The sequence below is a fragment of the Rhodnius prolixus genome, unplaced genomic scaffold (assembly GCF_049639745.1).
Source record: "Rhodnius prolixus isolate KJV_2025 unplaced genomic scaffold, Rpr scaffold_5, whole genome shotgun sequence".
Lineage (NCBI taxonomy): Eukaryota > Metazoa > Arthropoda > Insecta > Hemiptera > Reduviidae > Rhodnius > Rhodnius prolixus.
The window spans coordinates 13,440,321-13,466,366 of NW_027411624.1; the positions used below are offsets into that span (position 1 = coordinate 13,440,321).

Here is a 26,046-nt window from a genome sequence, read left to right on the forward strand (position 1 = left end):
ATAGGTGATCTATGAGAGGGTTAGGATTAGCTGCTGTAGAGGAATGAAATTTGAGAAAACGAGTGTTAGCAAGATCTGTAATGAAAGGAATTTTGAGGACACTATAGATAGTGTGAGGTTAGATACATAGAACGGAGCGCTAAGAAGTTTTCGAAGTATTTTTTGACTGTAATGTCCCTGGAGGCGTAGTGAGTTGGAACGCTTAGTCGATCCCCCATACTTCGATGCCTTGTGACCAAATAGGTTGCAGTAACAGTAGATATAAGAGCCTTTTTGTTATGTAGGTTAAGTTTCGAACGTTTGTCAAGTAGTTCTGGCGAGAAGTTTTGTAGCGTTGGTTAGTTTCTTGTCTTTTCAGTCTAGTTTGAGGGATTCCATGTCAACCGTTTGTCTAGGTGCAGGCCAAGGTAGCGGTGCTTTGTCCACAGTTGGTATAGGAGTTTGGTTCAAGATGATAGGAGGTTAATATTGTTTTTTCTCTACGTCATAAATCACGTTCTTCGCAAGATAGCGTTCTCGTCAACTCCATACAACTCCGGGGCCATGTGATCTGTAAAAAAAATCCGAAGTAAGGTCCGCAGGGAGGGGAGTCCAATGATGAATTTCCCGATTTTATGGTTATGCTACCCACGCACTAAGTCCTCATCAACGCAATAATGAATGACCAAATTGGATTAACAAATAGACATTTCCGTTTCGCTGATTTTGCTGAATCCAAAAGTTTATGCGATTTCCGGATTTTTCTTTTTTCAATGGAGCAACTCTAATAAAAAAAATGCACTAAAAAACAGCTTTTTTATCAAAACTAAAAATCGGAAAACCACACTATCTCAGTATTTTCTCTTAATAGAAGAATAAGTGGAAGTAATATTTGAAGTATGAAAAAGTCGTTTGGGTTTTTGAGCCAGATTTTATATTAAAACTGTTTTCTATATCGCTGCGCTATAAAAATATAAGCTTTAGTTTATAATTGCGTAGTCTTAGTTTGTAAGGTTGTGATTTGATGACCACGTGGGCTAAATGTATTCACAATGGGTCAGGTAGTTCGTCCAGGAGCGAATCATTCCCCACTTCTCAAACTCATACTATACTACTACTACTACTATTACTAATAACGGCCGGTCAACCTCCTCCACTGCAGGAGGCGATGTGCGAGTGAGTAAGCTAGAAACAAGAACTGAGAAGAGGTAATAACACTTCTTCTTCTGAGGCTGCTTTGTGAGTTCAACGTCTTCATGGTGCTCTCTGTGAAGCCCTGGGCTTCTAAGCTAATTGCCCTCCGCTGAGTATATATATATATATATATTCATCCCTACTCTGGCCGGTGCTTGCTTATTAATTGTGCCACCACTTCCGCGCTGTCTACTCCGCTTGATTGCTCGATTCACTTCTTCAGAGGCAGTCCATTGCTTCATTGCTAGGCCCCACTGTACCTCTTCTTCTGGTGCAACAGCCATCCGTCTTTGAAATATCAATTAACTCAATATCGCCCACACTGGTTTCTCTTTTGTTTTAATACAGTAATTAAACGCAGACTTTACTCTAATGTTACCTCTTTTAAAATTCTTCAATCTACTATTTTGTTTTATTAAATTTCTGTCTCTGGACTCTAGGTGTAAATTCTTTTGGCATTCCTTGAAAAAAAAAAAAAAAAATAGATAAAGTTTTTTATTTTTGGGATCAAGGGCAACCTACCCTTCACCAGCTATCCTTATCCTTGAATTCCATCTTTCTGATCGATATTTCCAAATGTTGTTGGTTGAACTTTCTGTTCCTTCTGTGCATCACTTTGAGGCTGGCGTGATATAGGACAATATCTACTGTCCTACACTATATACTACAGACATTCCTGCACGAACAGCCTTCTACCAACCTACGCAGGTGATACTGTGATACTTCCCTCGCATCTTCATCCAATACTTTCTTAGAGAAACCTAACTTAGAGGTTGAATTTTTGTTAAATAATAATAAATAATAGAAAATCCGAATTAGTGTAAGTAAGTGGCCAAAAGATTAGCTACACACTGTGCCGGAAAACTTCGCTAACTTTGTATTACAAGAAGTAAGTCTCACATGCTATTGTTCATTTAGATCGCTACCTTGGGCTTTACATTGACAAAAACTAGTCGTGAGAACCTCCACATCTGACTTAAAAGGTCGAAAGCCAAAAAATGAACAATCGATAACGGCTTTTTTAAATACCATTAAACAACAGTTCACGATATTCGCTAGAAAAAGAAACCACTGATATACTCATCAAATTCTCTAACCCATATGGACATACAGACTCGAACTTTATGTGTTTGAACCAATCATTTTAAACTAAAGTTTATTCAATCCTCTCAAATAAAATTTAAAAAAAATCTTAAAACCAAGTTAACGCTCTCTATTATCTATCAAAGCTAACGATCCTCAAAGAACTCAGCATTTCTGCTCTCTATTATCCATCAAAGCTAACGATCCTCAAAGAACTCAGCATTTCTGCTCTCTATTATGTATCAAAGCTAACGATCCTCAAAGAACTCAGCATTTCTGCTCTCTATTATCTATCAAAGCTAACGATCCTCAAAGAACTCAGCATTTCTGCTCTCTATTATCCATCAAAGCTAACGATCCTCAAAGAACTCAGCATTTCTGCTCTCTATTATCCATCAAAGCTAACGATCCTCAAAGAACTCAGCATTTCTGCTCTCTATTATGTATCAAAGCTAACAATCCTCAAAGAACTCAGCATTTCTGCTCTCTATTATCCATCAAAGCTAACGATCCTCAAAGAACTCAGCATTTCTGCTCTCTATTATGTATCAAAGCTAACAATCCTCAAAGAACTCAGCGTTAACGCTCCCTATTATTTACCAAAACTAACGATTCTCAATGAACTCAGCGTTTCTGCTCCCTATTATTTACCAAAGCTAACGATTCTCAATGAACTCAGCGTTTCTTCTCCCTATTATTTACCAAAGCTAACGATTCTCAATGAACTCAGCGTTTCTTCTCCCTATTATTTACCAAAGATAAGGATCCTCAAAGACTAGGGTTTCTGCTCCCTATTATGAACCAAAGCTAACGATCCTCAAAGAACTCAGCATTTCTGCTCCCTATTATGTACCAAAGCTAACGATCCTCAAAGACTAGGGTTTCCGCTCCCTATTATCTATCTAAGCAAATGATCCTCAAAGAACTCAGTCTGCTCCCTGTTATGTATCAAAGCTAACGATCTTCATAGACGTCTCTGACAAATATTGTCTCGCAATCTATTAAGAGTGTATTACTGGTTGTAGGTACATACTTCTCCCTTCAATTTTATGTTTTATTTATTAATTATTATTATTTTATTTTGGCTTGCATTATTTTGCTTTCTCTCACCAAGATTGCTTGCTATAGTAACGATACGTTTGCCATGATTTAAATAATGATAATAAATAATGAATAAAATGAAAAATAGAGATAAATCTCCAACATTTTGAGAGAAAATTTTCAAAGATTTTATTTAAACAAAATTAATTATTAAATTATACAGTTTCAACGTTTGTTTTACTTTCAGATTTTCTTTATTGTTATTCACTTCTCAATTTAATAAAGTGAATGGACTCCTTATTTTAATAATGTCCAAATAAATAGATGGAATAAATCTTAGGCGTATTTTCTTGCATAAATTTTCTTTTGTAATATTTGAAAATAGAATCAAAAGTGAATTTTTAAACAGTGTAAACGTTCATGAAGAAATATGAAGCACATTATTACTGGCCAGCCAAGCGATATGAGTTTTTGAAAGTAAAATATTAGGGTTAATTCACCTTGGAAAATTTATACATTTTGGTCTGGCGTCAGAAAATATTAATCAGAAATAATAGTTTGATATTATTTCTGAGTTTTGTTTTGTTAATCTGTGAGTACAGCTTTATCTACAAAGTCTCTGAATAATTACTTTTAATTAATTTATAGAAAAACACAAAATATCATTCCCGTAAACAGAATAGAACCTGGCAATTCACCTCTGTAAGGCTGGAAACATAGTGGAGCGGCGAGCAAAGCGGCGATGATAGCGAAGAGCAAAGCGGCGAAATCAAACACAAGTAAACATATGGGACCGCGCATAGTGGCGAGCAAAGCGAAGATAGAGCAACTCTATCTACTTCTAGTTTTTGTTTTCGCCGCTTTGCTCTTCGCTATCATCGCCGCTTTGCTCGCCGCTCCACTATGTTTCCAGCCTAAGTCTGGAAACGCTCGCTAAAACGGGTCAAACAAAACCACACGGGTCTACGAGTATACTATCCACACATAACATTCGTTTATTGCGTTCATAGCATAATCCAAACATTAGTATAACCTGACGGCGCGATGTGTTTCATTTGGCTGTATCATAATACTAACTGCGCTTGCAATTATTGCGTGTAGATTATTTTAATTTAAATTCTGTTTTTTAATAATTTTCTATAAAAAAGTGTTGATGGTTCTGTGTAATTATGAAATAGTTATTTTCTGATGATTATTGATGAGTACGAAGTTTTTGGGTGTTTTTCACAAATTTCCTCTTTAAAACATCAGTTTCGTACAAATTTCTTGTTAGCCATGATAAATAATTCTTGGTTAATTTGATATTACATTTAATCTTGAGGAGTAGAAGGGATGGATGGTCTGGGAAAGTTGTAAGGAAATCACCCTTCTTAGCCTGTAGAGGAAAAGTACCACGGCAAGTAGTGAAGCTGCAATACAGTTGCCACTGGTAGAGTCGGCGCTACCGGAACACCTGACGCTGTTAGCTCGGTCCATGCACACTCACCATCACAGACATCAACGTTAGTTCCATCATCCATCATCTAGCTTCGGGACCTCTCGCTCTAGCTGTCACCCTCTCCCAAGTCTTGTTCGCTTCTGCCGCTTACCACTTCTTGTACTGAACAGACATGTTCAACCCCGTCCTGCCGTCCTTCCGTCATTAGCCTCATCCATGGGCTAGTCCTTCTTCCTCTACTTCGTCCTGCCTTCTTCTTGTTGTTGTTCTCTTCTAAACACTACCGCTGCTAACCTTAATCGCCTCCTAAAGTAAATGGGCTTACACTCAACAGGTTTTTTTCCTCCTACCGAGTTTTTAGATTCATATATATATTTTATTCTATCTTGGATGAATGGATATCATCCTAAAGGTGGTAACTGTATAAAAGGAACGTCAAATTACCTTTATAGTTTAACCTTCTCTCCAAACAAAGGAACTAAGTCATCTTCTTATTAAAACAAAAGACAATCTTGCTGACAAAATAAGTAAAGTAATGCCTATTTTTTTTAGTCCTACTTTATGTCCAACTGCCAAATTAGCTGTAGTAAACTGAAGCGAAAACATACCTAACCGCACGGCTACCGTGGTTCTATTGGCTGACAATATTATTATTATTAATCCTTTATTTTTAAAATAAACAAATAATAGTACAAAATTCAAAATTTGGAAATTGCATGGCTTATAGCCGTCTGCAGGAGTTAGCCTTTATATAAAGAAAGAAAAAATAATACATAAATACATTAAAATAAGAAATACAAAAAAATAAGAAATAAAAATAAAATGAGGGTTGAAGTAAATACAATGGAGAGGAAAACAAATTCTAAGCTAAAGAAAAAAAAGAAAATAAAATAAAACAAACTTCTTGAGAGTTAAAAATAATAATAAAAAAAGATATTTAAATTGTACATCCTTCATTTATAATTTTGTGTCTTACAATCCAGGCTCTATTAGCAAAAGTGATCAGTGGAAGATAATCCAGGGTGGACAGCAAATCCACAATATAATGACCAAAAAGACTAGAACTCCCCATGATCTGGAGTCGGAGTTCGCCTAGAGAAGGGCATATAGCCAGGAAATGATACATATCCTCCTGTACCCCCAAGGAGCACAGAGGGCATATGCTATCATCACCTTGCCGCTCCAACCATGGGACACTATTCAGCCTGAGTAGCTCGGCTCGAATTTTAAAGAGCCGAATTAAAGAGAAATTTAATTGCGCGTTGGCTGTACGAGGGTCGTTTGAAAAGTCCGTGCAAAAATAAAAACTACTTAATTTTTTGGGGTAAACCTTTTTTATTTTTCAACATAGTCTCCTCTTAGGCTTATACACTTCGTCCAACGCTGCTCTAGTTTGTTGATCCCTTCCGAATAATAGGATTTGTCCAAGTACAAAAAATAGCCATTCGTTTCTGCAATCACCTCCTCGTTTGAATAAAATCTTTTTCCCGCCAGCCATTTCTTCATATTGGGGAACAAATAGTAGTCAGAGGGAGCCAAGTCTGGAGAATAGGGGGGATGTGAAACGAGTTGGAACCCTATTTCCATTAATTTTGCGACCACAACTGCTGAGGTGTGAGCTGGTGCGTTGTCGTGATGGAAAAGGACTTTTTTGTGGGCCAATCGTGGGCGTTTTTCTTGCAGCTCGGTTTTCATACGGTCCAATAACGATGAATAATATGCACCTGTAATAGTTTTATCCTTTTCCAGATAGTCGATGAGGATTATTCCTTGCGAATCCCAAAAGACAGTCGCCATAATCTTTCCGGCCGAAGGAACGGTCTTCGCTTTTTTTGGCGCAGATTCCCCCTTGGTAACCTATTGTTTAGATTGTTCTTTGGTCTCAGAAGTGTAGTGATGTATCCATGTTTCATCCACAGTGACGAAACGACGCTTAAAGTCCTGCGTATTCTTCTGGAACAGCTGCAAACCGTCCTTGCAACACTTCACACGATTTCGTTTTTGGTCAAGCGTGAGCAATCGCGGTACCCATCTTGCGGATTGCTTTGTCATGTCCAAATGTTGATGCAAAATATTATGTACCCGTTCATTCGAGATGCCCACAGCACTAGCAATCTCACGCACCTTCACTCTTCTATCATCCATCACCATATCATGGATTTTATCAATGATTTCTGTAGTAGTAACCTCAACAGGGCGTCCAGAACGTTCAGCGTCACTTGTGCTCATATGGCCACTCCGAAAATTTTGAAACCACTTATAAACTGTTCTAATCGAAGGTGCAGAGTCACCATAATGTTTATCAAGCTTCTCTTTAGTCTCTTGAGGCGTTTTGCCTTTCATAAAGTAGTGTTTAATCAACACACGAAATTCTTTTTCGTCCATTTTTTGAAAATCACTCGACTTCCTCGATTCAAACGAATGCCAAACACAAAGAAATAGACCGATCTGGCTGAAACTTGGTGTGTGTTCTTCCAAGAGATGCTACTAACTAAACATAACCTCGATACGCGCCAGTGGTGCTATCTCTCTGACTTTGCACGGACTTTTCAAACGACCCTCGTACATGTTCACTTTAAAGAAACCATTTTCGGGGAAAATTGCCAAGAGCTACACAGATCTATTTAGTGAATCGCCTATTTCCTTTATAGATCTTGGGAGACGGAGGAGGGAACACCCACAACAAACTTATTGTTTAAAGTGCGAAGATGTTCTTAGATCTTTGGTAGTCGACGATGGAGAAGCTTTGGCCGTTTCCTCTTCAGGTAATTGCTCGATTTGTTAAGTCAGCTGTGGAAACTAGGATACCCTGGGACTGTTCTTTCTTAGCCGTAGCCGTAGTAGGAGCCTATGGTGGCTTTGGACAGCAAGGAGTTTCCATCCATTCTTAACATTTAACAAAGTATAGGGGCTAAGGATATTCGCAAAGAGGCAATTCCAATTGGCTGGGGCTTGGTGTGGGAAAAAAAAAAATTATGCCGCGTTCTTACAAAGCATAATCAAAACTTCAGTGGTAAAACAAAAATAACAATTTCAGTTTACATTAATTGCGAAAAGGATTCTGTTTGTTATTTTAAGATAAATAGAATGTTTTTAAAGTTATTACACTTGGACTAGATTTATGTGCTTACTTGAGTTTTTATAAAGGCGGGTTATTTTTCTATCTCCCTTTATATAAGGCTTGTCGTTGAGAAAATAATTTAAATTTTTTCAATTAATAATATACGATCAGAAGAATTATACAGCCCACTAAGGTTATATTTTCCACGCTCATTCACTATCTTCGTCTCTCTCTTCGTGGCTGATGAATGGTTCGCGAGGACGAATCAATTAACGGGCGAATGGGCGTCTATTTAGCCGCACCGCAGGGGTGCCTGTATCTCGAGGCCCGCTCTCGCTGGCCGCCCATAACTCCTCTTCTTCATTTTTTTAAATATTATTTTCATTTGAAAAACTCTTTCAAAGCTGCGCTCACTATTTTGCCTTCCAAGTTAGTAGCGGCCATTAAAAATCTGCTCATAAACTAAATTATTTAGAGCTATAAGTATTTTGCCCGAGATACTCTGTACCACGACCATATTCATGTATATCTATATATATATATTATCATTATAGTGACTGTGGGTCCTTGTATGTGTTACCAGAGATCCCTTGGGTTCTCTCCTTTTTATTTTTACCACACAAAAGGCACTTCTATAAACTAATTCATCCTCAAACAACCCGTGTATACTCCCTTATTTGCCCTATGGCGATACCATCCTCTTTACCCTTATTTGTAAAAACCAAGAACCAGAAATTGGATGTCTGCCCTTTCACCTCCCCACCCACAAAAAAAGCACTACTAGCTTTTGAATTATGAAAGAAAGGAAGGAAATGATCTGAAAGCCCCACTGTTACCTTAACATTTCTCCCTTGAACCACTGTACATAACCTATACACCCAAAACAACCACTCTGGATATCTAGCTAAGTTAGGGGGCACGTATCCTTAACATTGTCTACATTTATATTTCATTGGGGTGTGTTTTGTTAAATAAGGAGTGGAATTCTGGGTAATGTGTGGGTGCTGCTGGTAATAAAGTGCTTCTTCCGAGATGTTTGTCGTTTTCTAAATTATTAATGAACGTTACACGTTTTTGACTGCTTGTTACAACTCCGCTTTTAGAGAATAACTAAAAGTTCCACAGTTCAGGTTAAATCTTTTTTTTTCCCTTTAAAATTTTTCTCTGAATCTTTTGGCTCCCATATTTAGTGCCCGGAGTAGATAGATAGATAGATTAAACTAGGGTGGCCTCAAGGCCTACGCCACTGCGACCCCTTTGGATCTATTGTGGCTCCCCTCACTCTAAAGCTCATCCTCCAGACCTGTCCTTTTAATCAGACTCTTGCTGCTGGAAAGCGTCTCTTAGGAAAAGCTCACAGGCCTTGGTTTTTTCTCCCCGAGAAGTAACATCCTTAGCCACACGAGCCCCTCACACTGACATAACACGTGCCGTGCCGTTTCCTCCTCTTCCTGACAGAACCTACAGAGGCTATCATCTGCCAGGCCCATGCGATGCATGTGTTTCCTGAGCCTGCAATGGCCAGTTAATAGGCCTAAAATCATCCTTATAGCCCCACGGCCTTGCCGGATTAATTCTGCAGTCAGCCTCGGCGAATAGCCTTTAATGAACTCCTTCGCCTGTCTCTGCCACCACTCTTGAGACCTACTCTGCACCCATAAGTTAATGGCCGCAGACTTAACACACTTCGCAACCCCAAAACAGGGCTCTGGGCCAACGAAGTGTCCCGCAGAGCCTTCCCGAGCCAATAAATCTGCCGCTTCGTTTCCCTTATGACCTGAATGACTAGGTATCCAAACCAGAAAGACCTTATTTTGGTCACTAATTTCCTTCAGGGCACCCAGACAGTCCCAAACCAGCCTTGAATTGATCTGGTAGGAACTAATAGCTCGTAGAGCAGCCTGACTATCCGAGAAAATCACGACCTTAGATTAATAATTCCTCGCCCGTTAATCTCGGTAGCATAGAACCTAATTGCAGCTAGCTCAGCCTGAAAAACTGTAGCTAGTTTCCCTAGGCTAACCGAAAACCTACATTTCGGCTTCACCCCGTACACTCCCGCTCCCACACCCTCCTCCATCTTGGAGCCATCTGTGTACCACATCGAATCTCTCACCACTGGGTGTCCACGCCTCAAAGCCTCTCGGTCTCCTATGCAGACTTTGAAAGGCTTGTCGAAGTTATATTTGGGAGTCATAGGCCCAAAATTGTATCGGCCTCTAGCTTCTCATATATATAACTAGTGCCTGGAGTATTGCGGAGATCCTGGTTTCTAGTCTGATTACTCGCTTACTTATCTGGTTTCCCTAAAGAGTTTTTTTTGTTACGTACCAGAGAATTTATAAAATCTTTGGCTGAGAATTAATTTGGTTCTATGGCGCAACTATCGCAAATATATTGATGTGCCTTGAACTAAAACAAAAAAAATCTGCTAACATCATTTTGTTCCACGTGAAGGACATACATAACTATGTCCTTACAATGATTGCTTGATTAATTTTAGAATAGCCACCTAGATAGTAGGCAAGAGCGGTCTAATTGTTTAAAATAAAATAATGAAATTACAAATACAGTTTAAGGAACTATGAATTTAAAAACAAATCGAGAAAATCGTTTTAGTATTCAAATTTAAATTATATTTTCTCCAAGTAAATTAAAATAAATGTTATACATTGGCTGAACAAATTTTCGTACTGAATCCCCTCAATTTTACACAGACATTTGTTGAAATTTATAGTTAATAGAGATATAAGAAGTAAGGAAACGGAAGTAACTTGTTGAAAGAGGAAGGTGTATTACTGCTTACGTCACTTAGTGCTGCAGTCACTTCATTCTTCCATACTTCCTGTCTTCCTTACTTTAGTTACATTTCCAGCAAGGACTCTGTTAGTGGAGCTAAAAAAAGAAGAGAGAAGAAGTCCTGAAAAGTGTTAAATTTTCTGTTAAACTTTTATTTAAGTCACGTCTACCGTTCGTGGCACGTTCGTGTTCAAAAGTGTGAAATGGAACAAGGAAAACTTCTCGGAAATTGTTAAATTTGCTAGAGTAAGGGTAAATTTCCTGATTTCCGATAGTGTACTGGAATAATAAAGGATTTAGCTTGAAAGTAGAAGGACTCTTTTATACATTTTTGCCCTATTTCCCCATTTTTATTTCTGTTTAAATTTAAACTCAAAATATCATTAAGAGTTTTACTTTTTATTGCTTTTCTAAAATGATAAATATCGTGTACACAATTCAGATTGAAACGTCTGCTTAGTTTTAGGTTAACCTTGTTATATTCTTATTCTATTTCTTCAAGATTGCTCAAGATTAACCAAAGATTGTGCAAAATTCTTGAATGTTGGCTCAGTTTACCTGTCTGACTATATGGTGCATTCCCATCCTTTCACTGTGAGTCAAACTGCTTCCAAAAATAATGTTAATGAAGCTTCCAAAATAGATTCATACTGAACAGAACTGCAGAAAGATTTACAATAACTTAAAATATACTAAGACGTAAGATCGAATCTCAGTTTTGACAACAAAGAGACAAATTGACATATCCGTGAGATTTAGTTGAGAGTCTTAACGGAACTCGATCTCCAAATTATTCAATCTCAAAAATCCAAATTACTTAGCTCCATTGTGTCAACAGTGTTACAATATTGATCTCAGGCCTTGCCAGAGAAAGAGTCATTGATGAGATACTGAGAGGTATCTTACGGACCTAAGGCAACTGTTTGGTTCCCTAACTGGGCGCTGTGGTCTGAGAAAACATCTTTACGAAATAGGCATGGTGGCAAATTTTTCCTGTGTAGTTTTTAAAAAAGGATAAGGAAAATACCTACCAGATCCATCTTATGATGGATTGTTTAGGGTCTGAGGAGGCTAGCTTTGGGATATTGGATAGGAATATGTTGATGGTTGAAAGTTTTAGTTGATTCCTCTTAAGATTGTTGCTCTATTTGTTTGGACAGCCGTTAATCATAGGTGGCCTAGACTCAGGACTGGATCTTCATTTGGCTCGTTTCTGTAATTGCTTTTATTTGGAGTTAGCTTCATATGCCCAGAACAACCTTTGACGAATAGTATTACCTACTAATATATATGTACAGAGATCTTAAATCAACCAGCTAGCTAAAAATCCAGCACAGGAAATTCCAGTCTAACCTGTAGTCACACACAAATGCTGTAGGTGAAAATCTTTCTTACAGTATTGCTCCTGGCAAGCCGAATAGAAGGTCTTAAAATAGATATTGGTTTTGAGATCTCTTCTTTAGCGAAGAGAGCGACTTCATTATGTTTTGGTGGGTTAATTCTGGGTAACTTATTCACTAAGTATGTACATAATTCTTCACTGATGGTCATTTTTACAACGCCATCGCGTTGACTGTTGATTTTGTAACATTCTTTTACCTTGAACTGTTATACTTTAAGGTTGTGATATACAATCCTAAACCTTTAAAAGAAAGTTATTTGAACAAAATTGCTTCAATTTAATTTGAATTCGTATTCTTTTGCAATATCTCTTTGACAAAAAAACTCACTTCCAGACTTTTTACTGGATAAAGATAACAGGAGTTGTAGAATTAGGTTGCCCTGTCGTAGGCAACTTAACTAAGCCCCATAATACCCTGGAATTCCTCAAAATTCTGTTAATTTATTTACTTTTTTTACCCATCTTTCAACGTATCAATTTTGCTTTTTTCTTGGTAATAAATCAAATTTCTTGAACATTTTTTCTTGGATATAGTGGATGAAACAATTAAGTATTTAATTAATCATGTCTGTATTTACGTACATTTTTCTTTATTCCTTAAAAGCCACACAAAACTCCAATTTTAAACGAATAATTGTGAAAATATGCAAATCGTGACAAGTTTCTATTATCAGCCAAGTACACAAGCAGCACTTTGGCGACTGTTCTAAAGTTATAAAGGAAATTAAAGAGTATTTATATAGCGGGGTATTTAAGTGTATCTTTGTGTGCACGTGTAATGTGGCCGCGGTGATAATCTACTCCTTTATCCTTTGTCCTGCTGCACAGTTACTATATTCATTCCCTTTAGCTCCAGCCGGTTCTATTAGTGGTTACTTCTGAACATTGCTGGAGGCTGTTACAGGGGTACTTGGGTTTGTAGTCGGCGGAGTAGTAGCCTCTACAGTCTTGGTCCGGCCCGCTCCACTAATTGAGATGGTAATTACAGATAAGAAGAAAAGGGGGACCAAACTCCCTCCTCTCCTGGTATTAAACCCAGAAGGAGATATACCCGAAGTGTTCTCTTAATGTTTAGATAGTGTGCTACTGCTAAGTGACCGCATGGAAGTGATTCTGCAAATATATTGTACTTGGCTAGCTTTTATAACTTTTTATTGGTTGCTATTTTTGGTTTTTTTTAAATAATATTGTACGCACAGTAGTATGATATATTGTTTAGTTTTTTAATTGGCTCAGAAGAAATACTAGTTGAGCGAGAAGGTATGACAGAAATATCCAATGATCTAGCTACTCTTCAGGAGATAACGGGTGAGGAAATATCCTTTATCTCCGGAGTAAATGTTTATAACCGACCATCTCCATATCCTGATTTTGCTGACAAAATGATTTTGAAAGCGATTATCCTTTTCTCACTCGTTTTATCAATTTATAACAACAGAATAATAAATCAAAATTAGCACAGATTGGAAAATATTGTTCATCGCGACTGATTCAATAATCCTGAAGAAAGAAAGATTATGCTAAATTTCTGTATTAATTTTATACTACACTAGAAGACTAGGTCATCTTCTGGGGTTTACGTTTAGGTACCTTAAGTCAGGACAGAAGACACACCAACCTTTGACGACAAAAAATGTAAAGAAGCATAAGCCCTGAAGATGTCTTAGTCCTTAGGTCAAAAGGTTGGCTAAAAAAATAACCACTGAAATTGGTAATAATCTTTCTTGTTTTTTTGTAAGTACAAAGATATAATATACAAACACCAAGCGCACTAAATGAAATATTCACCAATAATATGTCTTCTAAAGTTGAAGAAAGTTATGATTACGAAATGGGTCAGCTAGCTGTGCTTCCCCACAGGGTTTTCAGAGAAGGTTCATAGCTGATAATGGAAGATATCAGAGGTGAGGAATCTACCTAAAAAGATGGAGTGTAGTATTTCTTGTAACGAGAGGTAAATCAGATCGGATTCAAATAGGTTATTAAGCTCATTATAGCAGGCTAAGGACTGGATACATAAACTTGGAGCATCAGGAATTAGACGATGAATTTTGGATTGTGATGACTTGTGTCGGGAAGTTGGTAGGCCTGTTTGTGAACCCCCATGGTTCAGCTCCACAAGTCCAGATGGAACATATAGTTATTTTAAGTAAATCCAGTCTTTTGTTTTGTAGCCAATAGTTGGAATAATCGTTTTATTCGTTTTTTTCAAAGATTTACAAGGAGCTAGATTAAAATTTCTCCAACTTGGTATTTTTCTGCTCATCAATTCTTGAAATTTCTTTTTGTATTCTATAAGTGTACCCATTAGAGAGGTTTCGTAGCTATCGATTTTACTGTCCTTATTCCGAAACAACTTAGTCAAAATTTATCTTTTAACAATTCTATACAAAAGTTCTTTTTTTGTATTAAATATAAAATTGGACTGCCAATTGCTCACAGAAATATTAATGATTTTGTTCTTGAAACGATTGTAGGCCTTTTAAATATTGATTCTCAAAGTTAGTTTCTTTCTTCTTTTTTATTATCTTTGCTAAATTATTTCTGTGCTAGTGATGAAAGAAGTTGAAAAATAATTAAATAAATATTTTCTTTAAGTTCGTCCAAAGAATATACGTCTTTTCTAAAAAAAAACAAAATAAGTTAAATGTTTAAGCTTTGAAAACATTGTGGTTAAGCTCTGATGGAGAGAAGTTAATTCTGGATGACGTTAACTCTAGCCGAAGTTCAAATCATCATCACCATCATCAGCAGCGAAATAAGCTCACTCACAGTATCCTCTAGCATTTTTTTGGCCCAACAAGTGCAATTATGCAAATCATTGCTTCTTAATCATCAATGGCAATTTCAAAGTCTTGTGCAATTCGGTGTATCTGTTCCCGGGTGCCACAAATGGTTAAACAGTCTTATTACAGTTTGCTCCTGTAATCTTGTACAGTGGTCAACAGTGCGCCAATCGCAACGAAGACCCTTTTGAAAGCGGCAATCCTGACTTTATTGTGACGAGCCGTTTCCAATACTTCTTTTTTCTTGATGCCCACGTCATAAAGGAAAACTAGCCAATAAGTTGTGAGACTTAAATCAGTATGCTCAAGGTTCTAAAGTAAAATATGAGCGCATATAATTCCTCATTTTGACGCATAAGTAGTGCAGGCCTCTTAACACTTTAACTATATCGTGACGTCTTTGGCCATTACATTCATTTAGTTAAAAATGGCGAAACTAGCAAAACTGTTGAGCGTGCTGCTTAAAGTGTTGGTTAAAAAAACAAAAACTAAAGAAGTTTTTGAGTAGAAATAGATGGTTAAACATTAGAGAAGGTTCTCATTTAAAAACTAGAAAAATTAAGTTTCTAATATGGTAGAAATATTTGATAAACTTAAAATAGCGCCTCATTCTTCAAACTGTTTAGGGTCAAGAAATACATTTTTCTTTTTCTTATAAATTACTATCACATAACTAATGATATTTGTTTTGGAGGAAGGAAGGAGAATCACGAAGGTGGAAGGACGCCTCATCAATTTTACTTTCTAATTTGCATACTGTCTAACGAAACCAAGAGCTACCTCGCTACCTCCAATCCTTCTTTAGCTGATCTGCTCTGAACTTTTAACTCGAAAAGTTCCTTTCTTCAGCCGCATTTTTAGCTTTTTTTTTTGTTCCCTCGTTTTTATTTTATTTTTTTGCGAAGGCTGTTCTTTGCTTTAAGCCTTTTAAAAAACTGTTTTCAAATCAATTTGATGAATAGCCACTATAATTTCCTTTACTCGAACATCTATCACAATTTTTAATATATTTAAGCAGAAGCTTAATTTGATTGATATTTAAGTCGCCAGGCTGGTCTGCCTCATCAAGTCTTAACTTTCAAATGAAAGGCCTTTAAATAATTTATTCGTCTGCTTATCGGATATTTGTAACGAGAGTGCTGTGTGGTAGGAAATGTAAAGTTAATATTCCCGGATTCGTTAGGTTAGCATTTTTGTTTTGGAATTTATTAAATAGCGAGACTAGTGCTGTAAAACATTTTATTTTAAATTCATACATATTTAGTTATTATCACCTTCAATATACACCCCTCCCCTATCTCTAAAACGCTCCATGCGAATTTACCATTGTTCGAAACAGTGCTGGAAGTCTTTTTCTGTGTGCTCCTGCATGACTAGTGCCGCTTTTTCTTTCACAGCTTCAACGGACTGAAATCGTGTTCCTTTTTAATGCAGATTTGACTTTGGGGAACAGATAAAAGTCACATGGGGCCAGGTCAGGCGAATAAGGTGGATGGCCTAAAACTGGGATGTTGTACTTGGCTAGAAACGTTCTTGACAGTGTGAGCCGGCGCGTTGTCTTGATGGAGAACCCGTGACTGGTTCTTCCACAAATCGGGTCGTTTAATCTTTCACGGAGTTAAGCGAGCACCTCACGGTAGTAATGTTGATTAATTATAATCCATATTTTCATCCGTTTTGGACGTGGAAGGGCGACCCGGGCGGTCATCATCTCCGGACGTCATCTCGGCCATCTTGGAAACGCTTAAACCACTCAAAACTCGCGCACGTGATTAACATTTATTATCATAAACTTCTTTTAATAAAAGATAAGTTTCAGTAGCGGTTTTACCAAGTATCATGTGAAATTTCATGACAATTCGTTGCTCTACTACATGTGCAGTATCATGTTTTCGGCAAAACGAAACTAACATCTCTTACACAAACGACGGTTCCGGTCAGACTGATTTCTCTACAAACACGTGTGACGCTGCAATCGAAAGAGAAGGCTTTACGCTGCACAGCTGTCGGTCGTTAGGATTTGGCGCATGCATAGTTCTTCTGTAGCAGCATCAGTCTCGTTATTTAATAGCCACACCTCGTAGTTGGGAATGGAGCGTTGTCATCTGCTTGATACAAGTAAGAATTGTTTGTTAATCGCCTTTATTGTATGCGAGAAATCGTTCACAGTAAATCCTGGGAGTGCATTATTTACATATTTTTCCTTTTGCGCATTAAAAAGAAACTTTATTGTTAAGTTTCATTAAAATGGCTTCACTAATCTCCAATTAGTTAATATTATCTTGTTGAAAGAAGCATTTTGCCTAGTTCCATCTACATACTACTACAAAACTACATTTATATAAAACAAAAATTAGGCGCCACGATAGCCGAGCGGTTAGAGGCTAGACCCGCAATGCTAAGATGTGTATTGTTAGTTTGTGGGTTCGATTCCCGGTCTAGGCCTTGGATTTTATTTAATGTTTAATATGAGAACTTGATAGTAAAGTATGTTTGCTAGTCGTCTCCGTTCATGACACCTGATCGGAATATAGTGTAATGGCCACCTGTAAAAGTAGCACTTACTTTACTACTTACTCTATAAATTACTAAAAAATTGTAAGTTATCGAAAATTAATTATTTTTTATATTAAAAAGTCAAATGATTGATCAATTACCAATAAGTTCCTTTCACAAAAATAAAATAATCGCTTATGAAGGACAAATACATATAAAAGTCCTTAGATTAAATATAAATCGATCATAATTACAATAACTAAAATTATTTTAAGTTGATGGCTTATTAATCATTATATCGTAGCAATCAGATATCCATTGATGGATCAAGCAGTTTTTCAACCTAGGTTTCTCCACGTACATTATTAACCTAATTTTATATCTCATCCATAAATAATTCAGCCATTTAAATAATACTCGCACAAAGTGAATGGTCAGGAGGATTTTATTTTTACTTTAACGGATTTGTCGTTTGGATTTCCGTCAGTATCAGACACTGTAGTATTCTGGACACCATGTAAGTACGCACTCACACAAGGACCGATATATGGATAGTTACTCTTGATATTGTATGCCTAATTATACCTGTTTAAATTAATTAAGTTTCATTGTTTAACCCGTACAATGGAATCCCCTGCCATAATCAAATAATATGCGGCTCATAAGTTTTGAATAATTAATCTGTTTTTTCCTAGAGAGATGGTAGATTGTTCCGCTAGCGAAACGTAATCATCATAAAATCGTTTGTGAATTAGTTGGAGTCTCATGGGATGTAGTTTGAAAACGATGATGCTCATTTACTCTTTTATTACGCACATCTTCGTGTTAATGTGCACTGAAAAATTTGTGGTAAGAGAGCCGGAGAGAAGACGATGTTGATGTCGTTGGAAGTGTCGCCTTGTAGCATGTTAGCTTGACGAAGATCGTTGATTTAATAAACTCTTTCGAGAATTTAGTGGCGAATAATTGGATACTGAAATCATTTTTTAAAGTAAAGTAAAGACAACTTTTTGCTGGTGGGCTTTACGTCCAACTACCAAATTAGGTTTCGTAGACGAAAACGGATAGCAAACATAATTCACTATATTACCCATTAAATAAGATTCAATGCATAGACCAGGAATCGAACCCAGTACCACAGCACATCTTAGCTTTGCGGTCCTCACCTATAATCGCTCGAGATTTGTAGAAAAATAATAATAACAATAATAGTCTACATTCTTAAATGTACCGCAGGCTCACTAAAACCCTCGGATCATTTATTTTTGTGCCAAAATTTCCTGGTGAAGTTGCTGTTCCAGTTTAATTAGGAAATGTCTTATTGAATTTTCATAGGTGATAGTTTATTTAGAGTTGAAATCGAGTCTGCTAGAGAGGTTAACTGTCGGCGATTTTATTGAAAAATAACCGGTTTATGCTGTTATACCCACTTTTCCGTTAATTTCCACGGTTATAACTTTATTAAAGTTCTGTTATTTGTCTGATACTTTTGGGAGAATTGCCGTGTTGGCTAATTGTGAAGCCAATAGATCGTCATGGTCAATACTTTAGTTTGCTATGAATCGATTAGTGCATTGTTTTAACGTGAATATAGTAGTGCATCATGGTCAGTACTTTACTTTGCTGTTATGTATCTTCACAGAAGATTATGGATAAAGAAAATAAAGATTCGAAACAGTTAACTTGTGAAATAATTCAGCATTTGCCTCTGGGATGAAAAACTTAACCAAAAATAGACGTGCGTAGAACCATCTCAAGATCTTAAAGCATGCTATTGTTTCTTTTCTTTATGAAAGTCATTATTCATTGCTTAGAAATTGTGATTAAGTATTCGATTGTAATTCAGAACTCGACACTTAAACTTTTTATAGGTTGTGAGGAAAACGAAGTATTTATCGTAAATACTTTGTAAATATATTAAATCCAAGTAATAGATGTAATTTAAAGCTGTCGTGGCAAGCAAAAGAAAACACAAACGTAAATTTTAAGAATGTAGAGTGCACCATTGTCTGACAAAATTCAACATCATCATTGATATCACAGCCCTGCTGGGATCATCCTGGGACTGGTAGATTCCTTGCAGAACTTCCTTCATTAGACTCTATTTCCTGCCAGCTCTGTTGATGTACCTCTCACTTTCTGTCTCCATTTCACTTCTTCGTTAGCCGCGTTGTCTTCTTTTGCCTTCTACCCTCGGATTCATTAATTTAGTTAGCCATCAATGGTTAGTTAGATCTAATTCTTTCTCCTTACCCCTCTAGAGTCTTCTCTTAACCCTTTTCAATCTTAATCATCGCATTTCTACGTCTTAAAATAGGATAATCCTTTTATGTTAATTGTATGAATCCATAGCGTGGGAGTCTGCGAAAGTTAAGTATTCTCTTTATCAAGCAGTTTACATTTCAATGTCATTTTTATGTATCAATTAACTTCTGTTAAAGGTTATTGAGATGTATCTTTTAAAATTAATGCCATCTGTTGCGCTATCTTATTCTGTACTTTGGCAAGACTGAACAGTTTAACATCACTTGTGCATTCACCATAAATTACAAGCGTTTACAAGATATTTTTACAAAAATGATGAAGTTAATCTGCTTACAGAATCAGAAAAGTGTAAAAAAAAAAAAGATGAGATTAGGAATCAATGCTTGGGATTAATTTTTTGTTCTGATATTAAATTTATTTTAATTCAATTTGAAATTTTTTAATAAACTGAATATGGCTGAAAAAATTACATTAGATGAAATAGCGAATTTAATTAAAGGTCTACAGGTTGAAATTCGTCAAGGGAATGAACAATTTCAAATTTATAGAGAACAACTTGAAAACACTAAGCAGCGAGTTTCAGATTTGGAGGGCGTACAAATCGATATAATAAGAGTTTTAGATGAAACACAAAGTGAAGTAAAATATTTAAGAGAATCTCAAAGAAGAAATAATTTAATGTTATTTAACATAAAAGAAGAGCAAGGCGAAACTACATCGGACCTTCTAAAGTTAGTGAGAGATATATTTCTGACTAAATTGGAAATTTCATTGATGTCAACTGATATCAGTAATATTTATAGAGTGGGCAAAATTAAAGATGAACGGCCGATTCTTATTAAACTACATTGTCTTTGGCAAAAGTTTGAAATTCTCAAGGCAGCAAAAAAATTAAGGGGCAGTAACATTTCTATTTCAGAGGATTTTTCTCCGGAAGTGAGAGAAGATAGAAAACAATTAGTGCCATATCTGCTTAAGGCTCGGGAAGAAAATCAACTGGCTTATATCAGGAGAAATAAACTCGTTGTTAATGGATCCCAATACTCTGTTGAGAATTGTAAAAAGTTATTTAAACTAACCGGCGAGGTCCAATGCAGTTCGGTATCGTTAAATTCTGAAAGTATTTCTCAGGTGGATAAAGTTATTTCAAGTGAAGAAGTTGTGTTACCTCATACTAGCTCGACGGAGAAAGGTAGCCCTCGACCTGTATATAAAGGAAACCGAGGAACCCCAAGATCCTCTAAGCGGAAGGCGAAATCAAAGACCTCTCCTCCGTTAAGAAAATTCAATTCAATAGAGAGCTTCATTAAGAGATATGAACAGAAAACTGAGGCGGGAGTCAAAGAAGTGAATGCAGTGAAAGATAAGGCTAAATAGCAAAGAATAGGTTCGTCTAATGTCTTTGAACAATCAGGTAACTCTAATATATGTAATAAATCAATGTTTAATGTTGAAAATCTATCATTTGGTTTTTGGAATGTGAATGGTTTTAAAAATCTGTTTCAATTAGATAATAAGGAAATAGATATTCTCTGTAAATTAAATGTAATTTGCTTAACAGAAACTTGGGCTTTGAATGAAGTGAAATTACCTAATTATTTAACCGGATATAATGTGTTTTGTAGTAAAGCTATCAGAGATAAGTCTCGAGGGCGTGCTAGCGGCGGACTGCTGGTATTAATTCAAAATTTTATTAATGATGTTGAAATTATCGAGATTACCCAGCTTTATATTATAGTTCGCTTTTCTTTAAAAGACAAGCAGTTTATTTTAGGAAATTTCTATTGGCCACCTACAGCCGATATTGAATATTGTACTGAGTCTCTTGATCGGGTTTTGTTTGATTTAGAAGTGAAATATTCAAGTAATATATGTAGAGTATTTGGAGGGGACTATAACTGTCGCATAGGAAATTTGAATTCTTTTGAAAATGATTTTTTTGAAGGCCTTAATATTACTGGGGAGAGATTTGTCTTAGATAAAAAAATTAATCTCAGAGGTAGCAAGCTTATTGATGTAATGGAGTCTAGAGGAATGTTTGTGTGCAATGGTAGAAGCGTTTCGGATACCCCAGCCAATTTTACATACGTCAGTAGCACTGGTTGTAGTATTATTGACCAAGTTTGGGCTGATTTGGCATCATTAAACATAATTAAAGATTTTAAAGTAATTAATTTTACTGAACTATCTTGTCATTTGCTGTGTCAACTTGAATTTAATATTGATATTGCTGGAAGTTGTCCTGGCGAAGTAAGTGCTAATACCGAATTTTACGAATCTGTCCAATGGAATATTGATAGTGTAGAGTTGTTTCAAAATAATTTGTATTGCCATAATATATATTTCTATAGCTCTGATGTAGATGATCTAAATTCAAATTTTCTTGTAGCGGTTTACAAATCCTTAATAAATTGCGGCATGATTGTCTCTAGAAAGATTGTAGATTGTCCTAAAAAATATAACAATAATCAATCCTGGTTTAACGACGAGTTGAAGCTGCTTAAGAAAGAAGTCAAACAGAAATATAAACAGTACAGGCAAAATATAAATAATTTATATTTACTTACAGATTTTTTAAATATAAAGAAAGTGTTTAAAAATACCGTTAGAAAAGAAAAACAAAAATATAATTTTAAACTAATAAATGAATTTTCTAATGTTAAGAATAGTAAACAGTTCTGGAGTTTAGTAAAGTATTATAATATAAAACCGTATAATCAAAATGTTATAGATTTGGCAACCTGGAGTAAATTTTTTGAAAATTTGTACCCCCCGAAAATTAATTTATGTAATACTTTCCACTCTGTCCTTGACCCTTTTCTGGATAAGGAATTTGATCTAGGGGAACTACAATTGGCAATAAAGGAATGTAAAAATAGGAAATCTCCTGGTTTAGATAAAATACCTAACGAAATTTACAAACATCTAACGCCCATGTGGGAGCACTATATTTTAAATATGTTTAATTTAATACTTGAAAAAGAAAATATTCCCAAGATGTGGTCGAAAATTCAGATGACAATGCTCCATAAAAAAGGAGATAGATCTTTACCAGATAACTATAGAGGAATTGCTCTGATCAACTGTATTAGTAAGTTGTTTACTAGCATTTTAAGTAAAAGAATCTATGAATGGGCTGAATTGCACAATATTTTTCCGGAAGAACAAGCTGGATTCAGAAAAGGAAGAGGGTGTCTGGACCATCTGTTTACATTGAATGCCATGCTCAACATACATACCAGACTAAAAAAGAGTTATTTCTTAGGAATATTTGTTGATTTTCAAAAAGCGTTTGACACGGTGAATCAAGAAAAATTATGGTTTAAATTGTATAATCTAGGACTAAGCGGAAAATTGATAAGGATAATAAAAAACATGTATGATGGCGCCACATTATGTTTAAAAATAAATAACAGATATAGTCAAGAGATAAATATTACCCAGGGAGTTCTTCAGGGTGAATGTTTAAGTCCTCTTTTATTTGTGCTATACATATGCGATATAATACAGTTTTTTGAAAAATATAATCTCACAGGTCTTAGTGTAAATTCAAGAAAAGAGCTATTAATGTTGCTCTTTGCGGATGATATTCTCATATTCGGACATTCATGGAGAGATGGCGTGGAAAAGTTAAAAGTGTTGGAGAAGTATTGTTGTGAAAATTCCATTACTTTAAATCCTGAAAAAACGAAAATTATCCCGTTTGGTCGATCTAATAGGCCAAGAACTTTTAAAAGTCTATATTGGAAGGATAAGCCCTTGACATTTGAAACTAAGTATATTTACTTGGGAGTTCCATTCTGTGCAAATACCAAATTTAGTTATGCTGCTAAATATTTCTTAAGTAAAACATCCCCTCAAATAGCCAAGGTAATTAATATTTTATCAAAGAGTAAAAGCCGATCTTGGGAGCCTAAAACTAAACTATTTGACGCTATAGTTTCGGCAACTTTGTTATATGGTTCGGAAATTTGGAGCAGTAGATATCTGAACGTTGTGGAGAGAGCTCAGGTAAAATTTTTTAAACAAATAATGTGTTGGCCCAGAAACACCCCTGACTATATGGTTAGGTTAGAATCAGGACGTTTTCCATTGAGTTCAAAAATATTGCAAAGAATTCTTAATTATTGGAAAAGAATTTTAAAAATGAGTGATGATCAACTTCCTAAAGACTTAAAGATCTACATAATCTGGATGGTGTTAAGGCAGAGTGGAATTGGTTTTCACAGCTACAGAATTGGCTGAGTATGTTAGGAGAACCTGAAATTGCGTTTACTGAAAACATTAATCACTTAGATGCTAAAATTCCAGATTTAATTACAAAATGGAACAATCATGCCGTTTCAGTGGATATTGAAAGAGTGTTTCACTCTGGATATAACACTATCTATAGAAATATTAGTAATTTGGGATTTATTGAAAAATATCTGGGATATAGAACTGCGATTGATAAACTTCGAGTAGTGAGTCAGTTGAGATTGGCAAGTGACAAATCTATTAGAATATGGTACAGCAATGGTGGATACCATGCTATTGATGCTCTATCATTATGTACATTGTGTAATTTAAATACCAATGAAACGCTGGAACACTTCTTAATCCATTGCCCTCTTTACTCTCCTATTAGGAATCACTACTTAGAACGGTATGTGACGGATAGTGTAAGTGATTGCCAAGCATTGGTAAGCATGTTGACCGTTGCCTCTGAGAGACAAGTAGATGATCTCTACTACTACGTTACTGGCGCTCTAAAGCTTAGAGCATTTGCCATAAATGAGTGAATTATGAAGGCTATGAGGTTTGATGGGTAGTTGTAGATGCCTTAGTTAACATTAAATATAATATATGTATGCAATTAAAAACAAATTTAAGATAATCATTATATATACATATTATGCAGATATTATTATATAGGAATACTAAGTAAAATTTTTTTCATTTTTAAAAAAAAGTCCATTTTAGTTTTGTTTATAGTTTGTTTCATAGTAGTATCTATTTTTTGTTTTTGTTTTGTATATACATGTTCTGTTCTTTTATTTCTGTTATTACAGAACCCCTGTAATGTTTTTGTATAAAAAAACAAAATACAGTATTTTTCTATCTATCTATCTAATTTTTTAGCTTATTGCTTGCTATTTTGTCAAGGATTTAATCTCCTTCAGAATGAACTGGTTTGGTTCAACGTAGTTTAGCCCTACCTTTTTTTCTTTTTTTTAAATTTCCTGATGAGAAGTTGAACATGACAAAAAATGAGTGCGGTATTATTTAAATAAATTCGAAATCAGACACGGGATAAAGATTAAATTTAACAATAAACTCATTTATGTAAAAAAAAAAAAAAAAAAAAAAAAAGCCCATGGAGAGCAGTAACATAACACTGGCGTATTAAGTAGATTCATGCTAACAGATTCAGTGGGATAGCAGCAAGAGGCTGTCAGAGATCGCTTCTTGTGTCTGTATTCTGGTCGAATGAAAGCGGCTGCTTGTGACGCGGTAGGCATTCTTTCTTCTAAAGTTCCTGCCGCTTGTCTAACCAATGCCTACTACGTCACAATCAATACTTTTCACACTGTTTCCTTTACATGCTTTGTCGTAAGGTTTAGGTTCTTCTTTTTTTAGGTCCTTCGCGTTTTCTTTTTTGTTTTGTTTTTTATTGTTTCAATAGACTGTTATAAATTTAACCTACACCATCTTTCTGGACAGGATTTCGAATAATGATCTGCAGGTTTAAAAGGCTTTTGATTGGACAACCTGGGGACGTTTTATTTATTTATTTATTTTTTTTCAACTAAAATGTAGTCTTCTTGATAATTGATGCATTCCCAATGTTATATATCGTATAAATCTAACACTATACCTTTCAACTTACTGTTGTACATGTCCCAAATATTTTTTGCTTTACAGAGTTTTAGCAATTCTATAGATTTCACAAAGTCTAATCTATAACCTTTAAGCGTACCTATTAACTATAAGTGGGGGTAAGTTACTCACACACTCGCGCGATTCTATATTGTTCCAAAAATTAAGAGGGTATGGTTTTTTCTGACCAAATACTAAAAAAATAAGTTGGTTTTTTTTCCACTTTATTTGTATATTTACAACTACAACAATTATTGCATCAAGTAAATTTGATCTTACTGGTTCAGTTCACTTGTAATGTCATGGTTAGAGCAATCACCCACTGGTGAAACTCTTTCACAATGATTTAATCACAATAGATCTCTAGGCCACTTCCGCTTCAAACGACGAGAAGGATTGTCGGGAAGGTGAGGAGAGGAGAGTTGTTGGACAAGAGGATTAGGATGGAGAGCTAGGGGCTGTGAAAGTTGCGGTAGCGAGACTTTATTAGGTCAGTGACGAAAGAGATGTGAAGGTCCAGTGTGAATGGTAAGGTTAGAGATGTAGTTTGGAGCATTAAGGATTTTCCGTAGGATTTTAGACTGTAGTGTCTGCAGGCGTTTTGGAGTTAGAAGGTTTGGTTGAGCCCCACACTTCTGCTCCG

General features: G+C 35.8%; 1 protein-coding gene across 10 annotated transcripts in view; it reads left to right on the forward strand.

Annotated features, from left to right (window-relative positions):
- Positions 1 to 26,046, forward strand: part of Eph (Eph receptor tyrosine kinase) — a 675,653-nt gene that overhangs the window by 162,945 nt on the left and 486,662 nt on the right. The window lies entirely within an intron of this gene.